The sequence below is a fragment of the Hordeum vulgare genome, chromosome 6H, assembly GCF_904849725.1.
Source record: "Hordeum vulgare subsp. vulgare chromosome 6H, MorexV3_pseudomolecules_assembly, whole genome shotgun sequence".
NCBI lineage: Eukaryota > Viridiplantae > Streptophyta > Magnoliopsida > Poales > Poaceae > Hordeum > Hordeum vulgare.
In genome coordinates this window covers 553,859,336-553,877,380 of record NC_058523.1, presented here as the reverse complement: position 1 = coordinate 553,877,380, position 18,045 = coordinate 553,859,336, and positions in this window count along the sequence as shown.

Here is an 18,045-nt window from a genome sequence, read left to right as displayed (position 1 = left end):
GCTCTGTAGCTTTCCTCATACTGTATGTGGATGACATACTATTGATGGGGAATAATATAGAGTTATTGGAGAGCATAAAGGCCTACTTGAACAAGAGTTTTTCAATGAAGCACCTTGGAGAAGCTGCATACATATTAGGCATCAAGATCTATAGATATAGATCGAGACGCCTGATAGGTCTTTCACAAAGTACATACCTTGACAAGATATTGAAGAAGTTCAATATGGAATACTCAAAGAAGGGGTTCTTACCAGTTTTGCAAGGTATGAGATTGAGTAAGACTCACTCACTGACCACGGCAGCAGATAGAGAGAAGATGAGTATTGTCCCCTACGCTTCAGCCGTGGGTTCTCTAATGTATGCCATGTTGTGTACCACACCTGATATAAACCTTGCCATAAGTTTGGTAGGGAGGTACCAAAGTGATCCCGGTATGGAACACTGGACAACGGTCAAGAATATTCTTAAGTACCTGAAAAGGAGTAAGGAGATGTTTCTCGTTTATGGAGGTGAAGAAGAGCTCGTCGTAAAGGGTTGCGCCGATGCTAGCTTCGACACAGATCCGGATGACTCGAAGTCACAAACCGGATACGTGTATGTTTTGAATGGTGGGGCAGTGAGTTAGTGCAGCAACAAGCAAGACGTTGTGGCAGCATCTACATGTGAAGCGGAGTACATAGCTGCTTCGGAAGCAGTGCATGAAGGGATTTGGATGAAGGAGTTCATCACCGACCTTGGAGTGGTTCCAAGCGCGTTAGGTCCTATGACACTCTTCCATTTGTTGGATAACGTCGCATGGGAAACAAAAAATTTCCTACGCGCACGAAGACCTATCATGGTGATGTCCATCTACGAGAGGGGATGAGTGATCTACGTACCCTTGTAGACCGTACAACAGAAGCGTTAGAGAACGCGGTTGATGTAGTGGAACGTCCTCACGTCCCTTGATCCGCCCCGCGAACAATCCCGCGATCAGTCCCACGATCTAGTACCGAACGGACGGCACCTCCGCGTTCAGCACACGTACAGCTTGACGATGATCTCGGCCTTCTTGATCCAGCAAGAGAGACGGAGAGGTAGAAGAGTTCTCCGGCAGTGTGACGGCGCTCCGGAGGTTGGTGATGACCTTGTCTTAGCAGGGCTCCGCCCGAGCTCCGCAGAAACACTATCTAGAGGAAAAACCGTGGAGGTATGTGGTCGGGCTGCCGTGGAAAAGTCGTCTCAAATCAACCCCAATACCTCCGTATATATAGGTGGGAGGGAGGGGACCTTGCCTTGGGGCTCAAGGAGCCCCAAGGGGGTCGGCCGAGTCCAAGGGGGGAAGGCTCCCCCCCCCCCCAAACCGAGTTGGACTTGGTTTGGTGGGTGGGAGTCCTTCCCTTCCTTCCCACCTCCCTTTTTTTTCTTTCTCTTTGATTTTCCTTTGTATGGCGCATAGGGCCCTTTTGGGCTGTCCCACCAGCCCACTAAGGGCTGGTGCGCCACCCTCATGGCCTATGAGCTTCCCCGGGGTGGGTTGCCCCCCCCCCCCCCGGTGAACTCCCAGAACCCATTCGTCATTCCCGGTACATTCCCGGTAACTCCGAAAACCTTCCGGTAATCAAATGAGGTCATCCTATATATCAATCTTCGTTTCCGGACCATTTCGGAAACCCTCGTGACGTCCGTGATCTCATCCGGGACTCCGAACAACATTCGGTAACCAACCATATAACTCAAATACGCATAAAACAACGTCGAACCTTAAGTGTGCGGACCCTGCGGGTTCGAGAACTATGTAGACATGACCCGAGAGACTCCTCGGTCAATATCCAATAGCGGGACCTGGATGCCCATATTGGATCCTACATATAATCCCGTATAATCCCGTATGTCATTCCCTTTGTCCTTCGGTATGTTACTTGCCTGAGATTCGATCGTCAGTATCCGCATACCTATTTCAATCTCGTTTACCGACAAGTCTCTTTACTCGTTCCGTAATACAAGATCCTGCAACTTACACTAAGTCACATTGCTTGCAAGGCTTGTGTGTGATGTTGTATTACCGAGTGGGCCCCGAGATACCTCTCCGTCACACGGAGTGACAAATCCCAGTCTCGATCCATACTAACTCAACGAACACCTTCGGAGATACCTGTAGAGCATCTTTATAGTCACCCAGTTACGTTGCGACATTTGATACACACAAAGCATTCCTCCGGTGTCCGTGAGTTATATGATCTCATGGTCATAGGAACAAATACTTGACACGCAGAAAACAGTAGCAACAAAATGACACGATCAACATGCTACGTCTATTAGTTTGGGCCTAGTCCATCACATGATTCTCCTAATGATGTGATCCCGTTATCAAGTGACAACACTTGCCTATGGCCAGGAAACCTTGACCATCTTTGATCAACGAGCTAGTCAACTAGAGGCTTACTAGGGACACTGTTTTGTCTATGTATCCACACAAGTATTTTGTTTCCAATCAATACAATTATAGCATGGATAATAAACGATTATCATGAACTAAGAAATATAATAATAACTAATTTATTATTGCCTCTAGGGCATATTTCCAACACTCTCCCACTTGCACTAGAGTCAATAATCTAGTTCACATCACCATGTGATTCCAACGAATCCAACACCCATATAGTTATGGGGTCTGATCACGTCTTGCTCGTGAGAGAGGTTTTAGTCAACGGTTCTGAAACTTTCAGATCCGTGAGTTCTTTACAAATCTTTATGTCATCTTATAGATGCTGCTACTACGTGCTATTCGGAAATGCTCCAAATATCTACCCTACTATATGAATCCGTTTCACTACTCATAGTTATTCGGATTAGTGTCAAAGCTTGCATCGACGTAACCCTTTACGACGAACTCTTTAACCACCTCCATAATCGAGAAAAATTCCTTAGTCCATTTGTTACTAAGGATAAATTTTGAACGCTGCTAGTGATTCAATCATGGATCACTCTCTGTACCTCTCAACAGACTTTGAGTCAAGGCACACATCAGGTGCGGTACACAGCATGGCACACTTTAGATTCTACAGCTAAGGCATAGAAGACGATCTTCGTCTATTCTCTTTATTCTACCGTGGTCGGGTTTTGAGTCTTACTCAAATTCACACCTTACAACGCAACCAAGAACTCCTTCTTTACTGATCTATTTTCTACTCCTTCAAAAACTTGTCAAGGCATGCATCTTGTTGAAACTTCTATTAAGCGCTTTCGATCTATCTCCATAGATCTTTGATGCTCAACGTTCAAGTAGCACAATCAAGGTATTCCTTTGAAAAACTCCTTTCAAACAACCTTGTATGCTTTACAGAAATTCTACATTACTTCTGATCCACAATATGTCAACCACATATACTTATCAGAAATTCTATAGTGCTCCCACTCACTTCTTTGGAAATACAAGTTTCTCATAAACCTTGTACAAACCCAAAATCTTTGATCATCTCATCAAAGTATATATATTCCAACTCCGAGATGCTTGCACTAGTCCATTGAAGGATTGCTGGAGCTTGCATACTTGCTAGTATCTTTAGGATCGACAAAACCTCCTGGTTGTATCACATACAATGTTTGCTCAAGGAAACCGTCGAGGAAACAATGTTTTGACATCCTACGTGCAATATTTCATAAATAATGCATCAACAACTAACATAATTCTAATAGACCTTTAGCATCGCTACGAGTGAGAAAGTCTCATCATAGTCAACTGTTTGATCTTGTCGAAAACATCTTTGCGACAAGTCGAGCTTTTCTTAATAGTGACTTATCACCATCATCGTCTGTTTTCCTTTAAAGATCCATCTTTACTCAATAGTCCTATGACCATCAAGTAATTCTTCCAAAGTCTACACTTTGTTTTCATCCATGGATCCTCTCTCGGATTTCATGGCTTCCAGCCATTTGTCGGAATCTGGGCCCACCATCGCTTTCTCCATAACTCGTAGGTTCACTGTTGCTCAACAACATGACCTCCAAGACAGGGTTACCGTACTACTCTGCAGCAGTACACGACCTTGTCGACCTACGAGGTTTGTAGTAACTTGATTCGAAGCTCAATGATCACCATCATCAGCTTCCACTTCAATTGGTGTAGGCGCCACAGGAACAACTTCCTGCGCCCTGCTACACACTGGTTGAAGTGATGGTTCAATAACCTCATCAAGTTCTACTACCCTCCCACTCAATTCTTTCGAGAGAAACCTTTCCTCGAGAAAGGATCCGTTTCTAGAAACAAACACTTTGCTTTCGGATCTGAGATAGGAGATGTACCCAACTGTTTTGGATACCCTATGAAGAAGCATTTATCCGCTTTGGGTTTGAGCTTATCAGACTGAAACTTTTTCACATAAGTGTCGACACCCCAAACTTTCAAGAAACGACAGTTTAGATTTCTCTAAACTTCAGTCTATACTGTGTCATCTCAACGGAAATACGCGGTGCCCTATTTAAAGTGAGTGCGGTTGTCTCTAATGCATAACCCATAAACGATAGTGGTAACTCGATAAGAGACATCATAGTATGCACCATACCAAATAGTGTGTGGCTATGACGTTCAGACACATCATCACACTATGATGTTCCAGGTGTCATGAACTGCGAAACAATTTCCACATTGTCTTAACTGCGTACCAAAACTCGTAACTCAGATATTCATTCTTATGATCATATCGTAGACAATTTATCCTCCTGTTACGATGAACTTCACTCTAAAACGGATTTGAACTTTTCAACATTTCAGACTTGTGATTCATTAAGTAAATACTCCTGTATCTACTCAAATCGTCAGTGAAGTAAGAACATAATGATATCCACTGCGTGCCTCAGTACCCATTGGACTGCATACATCAAAATGATCACTTCCAACAAGTTACTATCTTATTTCATCTCAATGAAAACAAGGCCTTGCTCATGTGGTATGGTTTGCATGTCACTAGTGATTCGAAATCAGGTGAGTACAAAGATCCATCAGCATGGAGCCTCTTCATGCAATTTATACTAACATGACTCAAGCGGCAGTGCCACAAGTAAGTGGTACTATCATCATTAACTCGTATCTTTTTGGCACCAATATTATGAACATGTGTAACACTACGATCGAGATTCAATAAACCATTGAAGGTGATTATTCAAGAAAATAGAGTAACCATTATTCTCTTTAAATGAATAATCGTATTGCAATAAACACGATCCAATCATGTTCATGCTTAACGCAAGCACCAAATAACAATTATTTAGGTTTAACACCAATCCTGATGGTAGAGGGAGCGTGCGACGTTTGATCATATCAGCCTTGGAAACACTTCCAACACGTATCGTCACCTCGCCTTTAGCTAGTCTCCGTTTATGCCGTAGCTTTCATTTCGTGTTACTAATCACTTAGCAACCGAACCGGTATCCAATACCCTCATGCTACTAGGAGTACTAGTCAAGTACACATCAACATCAAGTATATCTAATATACTTCTCTTGACTTTTGCCAGCCTTCTTATCTGCCAAGTATCTAGAGTTGCTCCGCCTCAGTGACTGTTCCCCTCATTACAGAAGCACTTAGTCTCGGGTTTGGGTTTAATCTTGGGTCTCTTCATTAGTGCAGCAACTGTTTTGCCGTTTCATGAAGTATCCCTTCTAGCCCTTGCCTTTCTTGAAACTTAGTGGTTTTACAAACCATCAACTATTGATGCTCCTTCTTGATTTCTACTTTCGTAGTGTCAAACATCGCGAATCGCTCAAGGATCATTGTATGTATCCTTGATATGTTATAGTTCATCACGAAGCTCTCACAGCTTGGTGGCAGTGACTTTGGAGAACTATCACTATCTCATCTGGAAGATTAACTCCCACTTGATTCAAGCGATTGTCGTACTCAGACAATGTGAGCACACGCTCAACGATTGAGCCTTTCTCCTTTACTTTGTGGACAAAGAATCTTGTCGGAGGTCTCGTACCTCTTAACAAGGGCACAAGCATGAAATCACAATTTCATCTCTTTAGAACATCACTTATGTTCCATGACGTTTTACAACGTTTTCGGCGCCTTGCTTCTAAGCCATTAAGTATTTTGCACTGAACTATCGTGTAGTCATCAGAAACGTGTATGTCGGATGTTCATAGCATCCACAGACGACGCTCGAGGTGCAGCACACCGAGTGGTGCATTAAGGACATAATCCTTCTGCGCAGCAACGAGGACAATCCTCGGTTTTACAGACCCAGTCTGCAAAGTTTTGCTACTATCAATTTTCAACTAAATTTTCTGTAGGAACATATAAAAACAGTAGAGCTATAGTGCAAGCTACATCGTAATTCGCAAAGACCATTAGACTATGTTCATGACAATTAGTTCAATTAATCATATTACTTAAGAACTCCCACTCAAAAAGTACATCTCTCTAGTCATTTGAGTGGTACATGATCCAAATCCACTACCTCAAGTCTGATCATTGTTGGGAACGTCGCATGGGAAACAAAAAATTTCCTACGCGCACGAAGACCTATCATGGTGATGTCCATCTACGAGAGGGGATGAGTGATCTACGTACCCTTGTAGATCGTACAGCAGAAGCGTTAGAGAACGCGGTTGATGTAGTGGAACGTCCTCACGTCCCTCGATCCGTCCCGCGAACAATCCCGCGATCAGTTCCACGATCTAGTACCGAACGGACGGCACCTCCGCGTTCAGCACACGTACAGCTCGACGATGATCTCGGCCTTCTTGATCCAGCAAGAGAGATGGAGAGGTAGAAGAGTTCTCCGGCAGCGTGACGGCGCTCCAGAGGTTGGTGATGATCTTGTCTCGGCAGGGCTTCGCCCGAGCTCCGCAGAAACGCGATCTAGAGGAAAAACTATGGAGGTATGTGGTCGGGCAGCCGTGAGAAAGTCGTCTCAAATCAGCCCTAATTGCTCCATATATATAGGAGGAGGGAGGGGGACCTTGCCTTGGGGTCCAAGGGACCCTCAAGGGGTCGGCCGAGCCAAGGGGGGCAGGACTCCCCCCCCCCCAAACCGAGTTGGACTTGGTTTGGTGGGAGGAGTCCCCCTCCCTTCCCACTTCCTCCCTCTTTTTTTTCTTTTCCTTTGATTTCTTTTTCTTGGCGCATAGGCCCCCTTGGGGCTGTCCCACCAGCCCACTAAGGGCTGGTGTGTCTCCCCAAAGCCTATGGGCTTCCCCGGGGTGGGTTGCCCCCCCCCCCCCCCCCGGTGAACTCCCGGAACCCATTCGTCATTCCCGGTACATTCCCGGTAACTCCGAAAACCTTCCGGTAATCAAATGAGGTCGTCCTATATATCAATCTTCGTTTCCAGACCATTCCGGAAACCCTCGTGACGTCCGTGATCTCATCCGGGACTCCGAACAACATTCGGTAACCAACCATATAACTCAAATACGCATAAAACAACGTCGAACCTTAAGTGTGCAGACCCTGCGGGTTTGAGAACTATGTAGACATGACCCGAGAGACTCCTCGGTCAATATCCAATAGCGGGACCTGGATGCCCATATTGGATCCTACATATTCTACGAAGATCTTATCGTTTGAACCTCAGTGCCGAGGATTCGTATAATCCCGTATGTCATTCCCTTTGTCCTTCGGTATGTTACTTGCCCGAGATTCGATCGTCAGTATCCGCATACCTATTTCAATCTCGTTTACCGGCAAGTCTCTTTACTCGTTCCATAATACAAGATCCCGCAACTTACACTAAGTTACATTGCTTGCAAGGCTTGTGTGTGATGTTGTATTACTGAATGGGCCCCGAGATACCTCTCCGTCACACGGAGTGACAAATCCCAGTCTTGATCCATACTAACTCAACTAACACCTTCGGAGATACCTGTAGAGCATCTTTATAGTCACCTAGTTACGTTGCGATGTTTGATACACACAAAGCATTCCTCCGGTGTCAGTGAGTTATATGATCTCATGGTCATAGGAATAAATACTTGACACGCAGAAAACAGTAGCAACAAAATGACACGATCAACATGCTACGTCTATTAGTTTGGGTCTAGTCCATCACGTGATTCTCCCAATGACGTGATCCAGTTATCAAGCAACAACACTTTGTTCATAATCAGAAGACACTGACTATCATCGATCAACTGGCTAGCCAACTAGAGGCATGCTAGGGACGGTGTTTTGTCTATGTATCCACACATGTAAATGAGTCTTCATTCAATACAATTATAGCATGGATAATAAACTATTATCTTGATACAGGAATTATAATAATAACTATACATTTATTATTGCCTCTAGGGCATAATTCCAACAGTCTCCCACTTGCACTAGAGTCAATAATCTAGCCTTCAGATCACCATGTGAATTTACATTGTAATAAATCTAACACCCATACAGTTCTGGTGTCGATCATGTTTTGGCCGTGGATGAGGTTTAGTCAGCGGGTCTGCTACATTCAGATCCGTGTGCACCTTGCATATATTTACGTCGTCCTCCTCGACGTAGTCGCGGATGAGGTTGAAGCGTCGTTTGATGTGTCTGGTCTTCTTGTGAAACCTTGGTTCCTTTGCCAAGGCAATGGCACCAGTGCTGTCACAGAACAAGGTTATTGGATCCAGTGCACTTGGCACCACTCCAAGATCCGTCATGAACTGCTTCATCCAGACACCCTCCTTAGCCGCCTCCGAGGCAGCCATGTACTCTGCTTCACATGTAGAATCTGCTACGACGCTTTGCTTGGAACTGCACCAGCTTACTGCACCCCCATTAAGAATAAATACGTATCCGGTTTGCGACTTAGAGTCGTCCGGATCTGTGTCAAAGCTTGCATCGACGTAACCTTTTACGGCGAGCTCTTCGTCACCTCCATACACGAGAAACATCTCCTTAGTCCTTTTCAGGTACTTCAGGATATTCTTGACCGCTGTCCAGTGATCCACTCCTGGATTACTCTGGAACCTACCTGCCATACTTATGGCCAGGCTAACATCCGGTCTAGTGCACAGCATCGCATACATGATAGAACCTATGGCTGAAGCATAGGGAACTGAGCGCATATGCTCTCTATCTTCATCAGTTGCTGGGCACTGAGTCTTACTCAATCTCGTACCTTGTAACACTGGCAAGAACCCTTTCTTGGACTGTTCCATTTTGAACCTCTTCAAAACTTTATCAAGGTATGTGCTTTGTGAAAGTCCTATCAGGCGTTTTGATCTATCCCTATAGATCTTAATGCCTAGAATGTAAGCAACTTCTCCTAGGTCCTTCATAGAGAAACTTTTATTCAAGTAACCTTTTATGCTCTCCAAAATCTCTACGTTGTTTCCAATCAGTAATATGTCATCCACATATAATATTAGAAACGCCACAGAGCTCCCACTCACTTTCTTGTAAATACAAGATTCTCCAACCACTTGTATAAACCCAAATGCTTTGATCACCTCATCAAAGCGTTTGTTCCAACTCCGAGATGCTTGCACCAGTCCATAAATGGATCATTGGAGCTTGCACACCTTGTCAGCATTTTAGGATCGAAAAAACCTTCGGGTTGCATCATATACAACTCTTCCTTAAGGAAACCATTAAGGAACGCCGTTTTGACATCCATCTGCCAGATTTCATAATCGAAAAATGCAGCTATTGCTAACATGATTCTGACGGACTTAAGCATTGCCACGGGAGAGAAAGTATCATCGTAGTCAATTCCTGGAACTTGTGAAAAACCCTTTGCCACAAGTCGAGATTTATAAACGGTCACATTACCGTCAGCGTCCGTCTTCTTCTTAAAGATCCATTTGTTCTGAATAGCCTTGCGGCCTTCAGGTAGTATCTCCAAAGTCCACACTTTGTTCTAATACATGGATCCTATCTCAGATTTCATGGCTTCTAGCCATTTGTTGGAATCTGGGCCCACCATTGCTTCTTCATAATTCGCAGGTTCATTGTTGTCTAACAACATGATTGATAAGACGGGATTACCGTACCACTCTAGAGCAGCGCGTGATCTCGTCGACCTGCGTGGTTCAAGAGAAACTTGAACTGGAGTTTCATGATCATCATCATTAACTTCCTCCTCAACCGGCGTCGCAATGACAGAGGTTTCCCCTTGCCCTGTGCCACCATCCAGAGGGATGAGAGGTTCGACAATCCTCGTCAAGTTCTATCTTCCTCCCACTCAATTCTCTCGAGAGAAACTCCTTCTCGAGAAAAGCTCCGTTCTTAGCAACAAACACTTTGCCCTCGGATTTGAGATAGAAGGTGTACCCAACTGTCTCTTTTGGGTAGCCTATGAAGACGCATTTTTCCTCTTTGGGTTCCAGCTTTTCAGGCTGAAGCTTTTTGACATAAGCATCACATCCCCAAACTTTAAGAAACGACAACTTTGGTCTTTTGCCATACCACAGTTCGTATGGTGTCGTCTCAACGGATTTTGATGGTGCCCTATTTAAAGTGAATGCAGCTGTTTCTAATGCATGACCCCAAAATGATAACGGCAAATCAGTAAGAGACATCATAGATCGCACCATCTCTAACAAAGTACGATTACGACGTTCGGACACACCATTACGCTGTGGTGTTCCAGGCGGTGTTAACTGCGAAACAATTCCACATTTGTCTTAAGTGAGCACCAAACTCGAAACTTAGATATTCACCCCCACGATCAGACCGTAGGAACTTGATCTTCTTGTTACGATGATTTTCCACTTCACTCTGAAATTGCTTGAACTTTTCAAATGTTTCAGACTTGTGCTTCATCAAGTAGACATAACCATATCTACTTAAATCGTCAGTGAAGGTGAGGAAATAACGATATCCGCCGCGTGCCTCCACGCTCATTGGACCACACACATCGGTATGTATGATTTCCAACAAGTCACTTGCACGCTCCATTGTTCCGGAGAACGGAGTCTTAGTCATCTTGCCCATGAGGCATGGTTCGCACGTGTCAAGTGAATCAAAGTCAAGTGACCCCAAAAGTCCATCAGCATGGAGTTTCTTCATGCGCTTTACACCAATATGACCCAAGCGGCAGTGCCACAAAAATATGGCGCTATCATTGTTTACTCTAACTCTTTTGGTCTCAATGTTATGTATATGCGTATCGCTATCAAGATTCAATATGAACAATCCTCTCACATTCGGTGCATGACCATAAAAGATGTTACTCATAGAAATAGAACAACCATTATTCTCAGACTTAAAAGAGTAACCGTCTCGCAATAAACAAGATCCAGATATAATGTCCATGCTCAACGCAGGCACTAAATAACAATAATTTAAGTTCATCACTAATCCCGATGGTAGCTGAAGTGACACTGTGCCGACGGCGATTGCATCAACCTTGGAACCATTTCCTACGCGCATCGTCACTTCGTCTTTCGCCAGACTTCGTCTATTCCGCAGTTCCTGTTTCGAGTTGCAAATGTGAGCAACAGAACCGGTATCGAATACCCAGGCACTACTACGAGAGCCGGTTAAGTACACATCAATAACATGTATATCAAATATACCAGATTTTTCTTTGCCCGCCTTCTTATCTGCCAGATACTTGGGGCAATTGCGCTTCCAGTGACCCATACCCTTGCAATAGAAGCACTCTGTTTCAGGCTTAGGTCCAGCCTTGGGTTTCTTCGGCGGATTGGCAACAGGCTTGCCGCTCTTCTTCGAATTTCCCTTCTTTCCTTTGCCGTTTCTCTTGAAACTAGTGGTCTTGCTCACCATCAACACTTGATGCTCTTTACGGAGTTCAGACTCTGCGACTTTCAGCATCGCAAACAACTCGCCGGGAGACTTGTTCATCCCTTGCATGTTGTAGTTCAACACAAAGCCTTTATAGCTTGGCGGCAGTGATTGAAGGATTCTGTCAGTGATCGCCTCTTGCGGGAGTTCAATCCCCAGCTCAGCCAGACGGTTTGAGTACCCAGACATTTTGAGCACATGTTCACTGACAGACGAGTTTTCCTCCATCTTGCAAGCATAGAATTTATCGGAGGTCTCATACCTCTCGATCCGGGCGTTCTTCTGAAAGATAAACTTCAACTCCTGGAACATCTCAAATGCTCCATGACGCTCAAAGCGACGTTGAAGTCCCGGTTCTAAGCCATACAAGACTGCACATTGAACTATTGAGTAGTCCTCCTTACGCGCTAACCAAGCGTTCTTAACATCCTGATCAGCCGTAGCGGGTGGTTCATCTCCTAGCGTAGCATTAAGGACATAATCCTTCTTCCCAGCTTGTAAGATTAGCTTAAGATTACGAGCCCAGTCTACAAAGTTGCTTCCATCATCTTTCAACTTAGCTTTCTCTAGGAACGTATTAAAATTCAGGATGACACTAGCGTGAGCCATGATCTACAACACAAATATATTCAAAGTGGACTTAGACTATGTTCAAGATAATAAGAGTTTAACTTAATCAAATTATATGCTAAACTCCCACTCAAAAAGTACATCTCTCTAGTCATTTGAGTGGTTCATGATCCACTTACACTATCCCAAGTCCGATCATCACGTGAGTTTAGTATAGTTTCAGTGGTAAGCATCCCTATGCTAATCATATCAACTATATGATTCATGATCGACCTTTCGGTCTCATGTGTTCCGAGGCCATGTCTGCACATGCTAGGCTCATCAAGCTTAACCCGAGTGTTCCGCGTGCGCAACTGTTTTGCACCCGTTGTATGTGAACGTTGAGTCTATCACACCCGATCATCACGTGGTGTCTCGAAACGACGAACTATAGCAACGGTGCACAGTCGGGGAGAACACAATTTCGTCTTGAAATTTTAGTGAGAGACCACCTCATAATGCTACCGTCGTTCTAAGCAAAATAAGGTGCATAAAAGGATTAACATCACATGCAATTCATAAGTGACATGATATGGCCATCATCACGTGCTTCTTGATCTCCATCACCAAAGCACCGGCACGATCTTCTTGTCACCGGCGCCACACCATGATCATCCATCAATGTGTTGCCATCGGGGTTGTCGTGCTACTTATGCTATTACTACTAAAGCTACATCCTAGCAAAATAGCAAACGCATCTGCAAGCACATATGTTAGTATAAAGACAACCCTATGGCTCCTGCCGGTTGCCGTACCATCGACGTGCAAGTCGATATTTCTATTACAACATGATCATCTCATACATCCAATATATCACATCACATCGTTGGCCATATCACATCACAATCATACCCTGCAAAAACAAGTTAGACGTCCTCTAATTTTGTTGTTGCATGTTTTACGTGGTGACCAAGGGTATCTAGTAGGATCGCATCTTACTTACGCAAACACCACAACGGAGATATATGAGTTGCTATTTAACCTCATCCAAGGACCTCCTCGGTCAAATCCGATTCAACTAAAGTTGGAGAAACCGTCACTTGCCAGTCATCTTTGAGCAAAGGGGGTTACTCGTAACGATGAAACCAGTCTCTCGTAAGCGTACGAGTAATGTCGGTCCAAGCCGCTTCAATCCAACAATACCGCGGAATCAAGAAAAGACTAAGGAGGGCAGCAAAACGCACATCACCGCCCACAAAAACTTTTGTGTTCTACTCGAGAAGACATCTACGCATGAACCTAGCTCATGATGCCACTGTTGGGAACATCGCATGGGAAACAAAAATTTTCCTACGCGCACGAAGACCTATCATGGTGATGTCCATCTACGAGAGGGGATGAGTGATCTACGTACCCTTGTAGATCGTACAGCAGAAGCGTTAGAGAACGCGGTTGATGTAGTGGAACGTCCTCACGTCCCTCGATCCGTCCCGCGAACAATCCCGCGATCAGTCCCACGATCTAGTACCGAACGGACGGCACCTCCGCGTTCAGCACACGTACAGCTCGATGATGATCTCGGCCTTCTGGATCCAGCAAGAGAGACGGAGAGGTAGAAGAGTTCTCCGGCAGCGTGACGGCGCTCCGGAGGTTGGTGATGATCTTGTCTCAGCAGGGCTCCGCCCGAGCTCCGCAGAAACGCGATTTAGAGGAAAAACTATGGAGGTATGTGGTCGGGCAGCCGTGAGAAAGTCGTCTCAAATCAGCCCTAATTGCTCCATATATATAGGAGGAGGGAGGGGGACCTTGCCTTGGGGTCCAAGGGACCCTCAAGGGGTCGGCCGAGCCAAGGGGGGAGGACTCCCCCCCCCCAAACCGAGTTGGACTTGGTTTGGTGGGAGGAGCCCCCTCCCTTCCCACTTCCTCCCTCTTTTTTTTCTTTTCCTTTGATTTCTTTTTCTTGGCGCACAGGCCCCCTTGGGGCTGTCCCACCAGCCCACTAAGGGCTGGTGTGTCTCCCCAAAGCCTATGGGCTTCCCCGGGGTGGGTTGCCCCCCCCCCCCTAGTGAACTCCCGGAACCCATTCGTCATTCCCGGTACATTCCCGGTAACTCCGAAAACCTTCTGGTAATCAAATGAGGTCATCCTATATATCAATCTTCGTTTACGGACCATTCCGGAAACCCTCGTGACGTCCGTGATCTCATCCGGGACTCCGAACAACATTCGGTAACCAACCATATAACTCAAATACGCATAAAACAACGTCGAACCTTAAGTGTGCAGACCCTGCGGGTTCGAGAACTATGTAGACATGACCCGAGAGACTCCTCGGTCAATATCCGATAGCGGGACCTGGATGCCCATATTGGATCCTACATATTCTACGAAGATCTTATCGTTTGAACCTCAGTGCCGAGGATTCGTATAATCCCGTATGTCATTCCCTTTGTCCTTCGGTATGTTACTTGCCCGAGATTCGATCGTCAGTATCCGCATACCTATTTCAATCTCGTTTACCGGCAAGTCTCTATACTCGTTCCGTAATACAAGATCCCGCAACTTACACTAAGTTACATTGCTTGCAAGGCTTGTGTGTGATGTTGTATTACTGAGTGGGCCCCGAGATACCTCTCCGTCACACGGAGTGACAAATCCCAGTCTTGATCCATACTAACTCAACTAAAACCTTCGGAGATACCTGTAGAGCATCTTTATAGTCACCCAGTTACGTTGCGACGTTTGATACACACAAAGCATTCCTCCGGTGTCAGTGAGTTATATGATCTCATGGTCATAGGAATAAATACTTGACATCCAGAAAATAGTAGCAACAAAATGACATGATCAACATGCTACGTCTATTAGTTTGGGTCTAGTCCATCACATGATTCTCCCAATGACGTGATCCAGTTATCAAGCAACAACACCTTGTTCATAATTAGAAGACACTGACTATCATCGATCAACTGGCTAGCCAACTAGAGGCATGCTAGGGACGGTGTTTTGTCTATGTATCCACACATGTAAATGAGTCTTCATTCAATACAATTATAGCATGGATAATAAACTATTATCTTGATACAGGAATTATAATAATAACTATACATTTATTATTGCCTCTAGGGCATAATTCCAACAATCATCACGTGAGTCGAGAATAGTTTCAGTGGTAAGTATCTCTATGCTAATCATATCAACTATACGATTCATGCTCGACCTTTCGGTCTCATGTGTTCCGAGGCCATGTCTGTGTCGGAATTATGCCCTAGAGGCAATAATAAATATAGTTATTATTATAATTCCTGTATCAAGATAATCGTTTATTATCCATGCTATAATTGTATTTAATGAAGACTCATTTACATGTGTGGATACATGGACAAAACACCGTCCCTAGCAAGCCTCTAGTTGGCTAGCCAGTTGATCAAAGATAGTCAGTGTCTTCTGATTATGAACAAGGTGTTTTTGCTTGATAACTAGATCACGTCATTAGGAGAATCACGTGATGGACTAGACCCAAACTAATAGACGTAGCATGTTGATCGTGTCATTTTGTTGCTACTGTTTTCTGCGTGTCAAGTATTTATTCCTATGACCATGAGATCATATAACTCACTGACACCGGAGGAATGCTTTGTGTGTATCAAACGTCGCAACGTAACTGGGTGACTATAAATATGCTCTACAGGTATCTCTGAAGGTGTTAGTTGAGTTAGTATGGATCAAGACTGGGATTTGTCACTCCGTGTGACGGAGAGGTATCTCGGGGCCCACTCAGTAATACAACATCACACACAAGCCTTGCAAGCAATGTAACTTAGTGTAAGTTGCGGGATCTTGTATTACAGAATGAGTAAAGAGACTTGCCGGTAAACGAGATTGAAATAGGTATACGGATACTGACGATCGAATCTCAGGCAAGTAACATACCGAAGGACAAAGGGAATGACATACGGGATTATATGAATCCTTGGCACTGAGGTTCAAATGATAAGATCTTCGTAGAATATGTAGGATCCAATATGGGCATCTAGGTCCCGCTATAGGATATTGACCGAGGAGTCTCTCGGGTCATGTCTATATAGTTCTCGAACCCGCAGGGTCTGCACACTTAAGGTTCGACGTTGTTTTATGCGTATTTGAGTTATATGGTTGGTTACCGAATGTTGTTCGGAGTCCCGGATGAGATCACGGACGTCACGAGGGTTTCCGTAATAGTCCGGAAACGAAGATTGATATATAGGATGACCTCATTTGATTACCGGAAGGTTTTCGGAGTTACCGGGAATGTACCGGGAATGACGAATGGGTTCCGGGAGTTCACCGGGGGGGCAACCCACCCCGGGGAAGCCCATAGGCCTTGAGGGTGGCACACCAGCCCTTAGTGGGCTGGTGGGACAGCCCAAAAGGGCTCTATGCGCCAAGGAGAGAAAATCAAGAGAGAAAAGAAAAAAAAAGGAGGAGGTGGGAAGGAAGGGGGACTCCCTCCCACCAAACCAAGTCCAACTCGGTTTGGGGGGGAGTCCTCCCCCCTTGGACTCGGCCGACCCCCTTGGGGCTCCTTGAGCCCCAAGGCAAGGTCCCCTCCCTCCCACCTATATATACGGAGGTTTTAGGGCTGATTTGAGACGACTTTTCCACGGCAGCCCGACCACATACCTCCACGGTTTTTCCTCTTGATCGCGTTTCTGCGGAGCTCGGGCGGAGCCCTGCTGAGACAAGGTCATCACCAACCTCCGGAGCGCCGTCACGCTGCCGGAGAACTCTTCTACCTCTCCGTCTCTCTTGCTGGATCAAGAAGGCCGAGATCATCGTCGAGCTGTACGTGTGCTGAACGCGGAGGTGCCGTCCGTTCGGTACTAGATCGTGGGACTGATCGCGGGATTGTTCGCGGGGCGGATCGAGAGACGTGAGGACGTTCCACTACATCAACCGCGTTCACTAACGCTTCTGCTGTACGATCTACAAGGGTACGTAGATCACTCATCCCCTCTCGTAGATGGACATCACCATGATAGGTCTTCGTGCGCGTAGGAAAATTTTTGTTTCCCATGCGACGTTCCCCAACAGTGGTATCAGAGCTAGGTTCATGCGTAGATGTCTTCTCGAGTAGAACACAAAAGGTTTTGTGGGCGGTGATGTGCGTTTTGCTGCCCTCCTTTGTCTTTTCTTGATTCCGCGGTATTGTTGGATTGAAGCGGCTTGGACCGACATTACTCGTACGCTTACGAGAGACTGGTTTCATCGTTACGAGTAACTCCGTTGCACAAAGATGACTGGCAAGTGTCGGTTTCTCCAACTTTAGTTGAATCGGATTTGACCGAGGAGGCCCTTGGATGAGTTTAAATAGCAACTCATATATCTCCGTTGTGGTGTTTGCGTAAGTAAGATGCGATCCTACTAGATACCCATGGTCACCACGTAAAACATGCAACAACAAAATTAGAGGACGTCTAACTTGTTTTTGCAGGGTATGCTTGTGATGTGATATGGCCAATGATGTGATGTGATATATTGGATGTATGAGATGATCATGTTGTAATAGAAATATCGACTTGCACGTCGATGGTACGGCAACCGGCAGGAGCCATAGGGTTGTCTTTATACTAACGTGTGTGCTTGCAGATGCGTTTACTATTTTGCTAGGATGTAGCTTTAGTAGTAATAGCATGAGTAGCACAACAACCCCGAGGGCAACACGTTGATGGAGATCATGGTGTGGCGCCGATGACAAGAAGATCGTGTCGGTGCTTTGGTGATGGAGATCAAGAAGCACGTG